The sequence below is a fragment of the Bos mutus genome, chromosome 24 (assembly GCF_027580195.1).
Source record: "Bos mutus isolate GX-2022 chromosome 24, NWIPB_WYAK_1.1, whole genome shotgun sequence".
Taxonomy (NCBI): domain Eukaryota; kingdom Metazoa; phylum Chordata; class Mammalia; order Artiodactyla; family Bovidae; genus Bos; species Bos mutus.
This window is the reverse complement of record NC_091640.1, coordinates 33,980,722-33,984,096: the sequence shown is the minus strand read 5'-3', so window position 1 is coordinate 33,984,096 and position 3,375 is coordinate 33,980,722. Positions and strand designations below refer to the sequence as shown.

Here is a 3,375-nt window from a genome sequence, read left to right as displayed (position 1 = left end):
TTCAATAGATGGAAATACACTTCTCTAGAACACCTCATTTCCTCTCAGTTCTAGATGACGAAAACATTATTTTAAACAATAATGCACAATTAAAATAAAACTCCAGGCCCTGGACCACAGCACTGGCTCACAGTTCTCTAAATAATCAGAAAGATAGAGTTTACATATATATAAATTCTGTGTATTTTACTTTTTTGGTGGTCATCTCAATCAGAAATCTGAATTCATTGGGATGGTCCCATGATGGAGTCAGACATGCTGAAGGACACATGACCTAGGCTGAGTGGTTTCCTCTGCCATAGAAAGGATACAGCATTGCTTATCACACAGAAAGGTATTAGAGCAACACAATTAAAACCCTTTGGATTAAGTCCCATTAAATTTGAATGTGGATAGACTCTCTAGTGAGTCTATCCACAATAATAATACCTTTGTATTATTCATAAAGGCTTAAGAAATCAAGAACCATATAAACCACATTGTTTGGAGCAGGAATGCGAAAGTAAGCAAATAAACTGTCTTTAAGCCATATCAAACATTAGAAAAGCATTTATTTGCATATAGATAAATGATATGACTGCCTCTGCCTAGAACCATTTTTTCACTTTCTTCTTTTTTTTCTAACTTTTAAGTACACTTTAAGTTGTGCCTTAACTGTCACTCCCCATGGGAAGCTGACCCCTAGACCAAGTGACTCACTCCTATTATATATTCTTAGACGAGCATACGTCCTCCGTTATTTTAATTGCTTGTTTATTATTGGTCTTTCATGCCTGGCAGCAAGTTCCACGGTAGCAGTGATGTCCTTAGCACTTATCATGATCCTTGGCACACTGCCAAAAGGTATTTATTAAGTGAATGTGTGAATGATTAAGTGGTATACTAACTTCAAATAATAGGTGCCTCTAAGAAATTTCTTCTGAAGAAGTCACTAAATAGATGAAACATTCATTTCTTTAACCTTCTTCTAGATTTCTTTCAGTGATTATTTATTAAATGCCTACTTTATATCAAACTCTATTAGGTGATAAAGTAGACACATTTCTTGGCCCAATACAACTCCTCGCATCCCACACAGGTGCCTACAGAACCCCCATAATGCTTTGCAGCACTTATCTATTAACATATTGGTCTTCACAGCTAGGCTGTACACACTTAGAACTCAAAGTCAGCTCTTGGTCGTCTTACATCACCATCGCCTTGCACGGTAAGACAGAGTAAGTACTTCATGATTATATGTAGAGTGGTGAATGAAATATTTTAAATGACACAGTTTTTTGGAAATCAACTTGCAAAAATGAGTCCCTTAAAATACATACACCCAGTCATTGCAAATGTGTCTAAATCATTCAAATTTGTACAAAAATATCGGTCTAAAAATATTCATTATTTATGTGCTCGCTTCGGCAGCACATATACTAAAATTGGAACAATACAGAGAAGATTAGCATGGCCCCTGCGCAAGGATGACACGCAAATTCGTGAAGCGTTCCATATTTTTAATAGCAAATGAAGCAACTGACAAACAACTAATCTCAAAAATATACAAGCAACTCCTACAGCTCAACTCCAGAAAAATAAATGACCCAATCAAAAAATGGGCCAAAGAACTAAATAGACATTTCTCCAAAGAAGACATACAGATGGCTAACAAACACATGAAAAGATGCTCAACATCACTCATTATCAGAGAAATGCAAATCAAGACCACTATGAGGTACCATTTCACACCAGTCAGAATGGCTGTGATCCAAAAGTCTACAAATAATAAATATTGGAGAGGGTGTGGAGAAAAGGGAACCCTCTTACACTGTTGGTGGGAATGCAAACTAGTACAGTCACTATGGAGAACAGTGTGGAGATTCCTTAAAAAACTGGAAATAGAACTGCCTTATGATCCAGCAATCCCACTGCTGGGCATACACACTGAGGAAACCAGAAGGGAAAGAGACACGTGTACCCCAATGTTCATCGCAGCACTGTTTATAATAGCCAGGACATGGAAGCAACCTAGATGTCCATCAGCAGATGAATGGATAAGAAAGCGGTGGTACATATACACAATGGAGTATTACTCAGCCATTAAAAAGAATTCATTTGAATCAGTTCTAATGAGGTGGATGAAACTGGAGCCTATTATTCAGAGTGAAGTAAGCCAGAAGGAAAAACACCAATACAGTATACTAACACATATATATGGAATTTAGAAAGATGATAACAATAACCCTGTGTACGAGACAGCAAAAGAGACACTGATGTATGGAACAGTCTTATGGACTCTGTGGGAGAGGGAGAGGGTGGGAAGATTTGGGAGAATGGCATTGAAACATGTAAAATATCATGTATGAAACGAGATGCCAGTCCAGGTTCAATGCGATACTGGATGCTTGGGGCTAGTGCACTGGGACGACCCAGAGGGATGGTATGGGGAGGGGAGGAGGAGGAGGGTTCAGGATGGGGAGCACATGTATACCTGTGATGGATTCATTTTGATATTTAGCAAAACTAATACAATTATGTAAAGTTTAAAAATAAAATAAAATTTTAAAAAAAAAAAAAAAATATTCATTATTTATAAGGACAAAACTGGGAGCCAGCTAAATGGCCATCTGCAGAGAGAAGGGTAAATAGTCTCTATTATACACGTCTACATGCTGGGATACTGCCCATTCATTAAAATGACTCTAAGAAAGAGTATAGGAAATTGATTATGAAATCACATTAAACTGAAAAATAAGTATGAAAACTGTATTTTAAGTGCTGCATTTTTTTGTTGTTGTTTTTAAAATTAATGCCTAATCAAAGCTTTAGGAAACAAAATAGCTGAATGAAAATATACCAAAATTTCATGCATTTTGTGAGTAACTAATAGGTATTTTGTTCTAACTTCCTTATGTGTAATTTCCACATTTTCTTAAATCATATTTTCTCACTTTATAACAAATAATATCACTAAAGACTTCCATTTCCAGCCATCATGGAGTAACAGGAAACAAATTTTCCTTTCCATGTTAAACTACTATAAAGCTAGACAAAACATATGAAATAACCACTTTAGGTAACCCACAACAGGTAGCTTAAGAGGATAATCCTTAGACAAGATAAACATATGAGGTTATCCCTATGAATGCCCTAGCTCACTGCCTGGAGAGAATTTCAAGGTTACAGCACAAGGAAGCAGAACCTACACATAGCCTGGAGGGCGTCCTGAGTTGAGAAAGCAGAGTTTTTAAGGCTCACCCACTTTGCAGCATGTATTGATATTTTGCTCCTTATTGCCAATTAATACTCTATGGATACATCATATTTCGTTTATTCATCAGTTGATGACCATTTTATACTGCTTCAACTTTGGGGCTATTATTAATAATGTAG

At 36.5% G+C, this 3,375-nt stretch overlaps 1 non-coding gene across 1 annotated transcript; it reads left to right on the top strand.

Annotated features, from left to right (window-relative positions):
- Nucleotides 1-1,394: 1,394 nt before the first annotated feature.
- LOC138985462 (U6 spliceosomal RNA) lies at nucleotides 1,395-1,501 on the top strand. The gene has a single exon (XR_011462530.1). It is a non-coding gene; the product is annotated as a U6 spliceosomal RNA (small nuclear RNA).
- The last annotated feature ends 1,874 nt before the right edge of the window (nucleotides 1,502-3,375 follow it).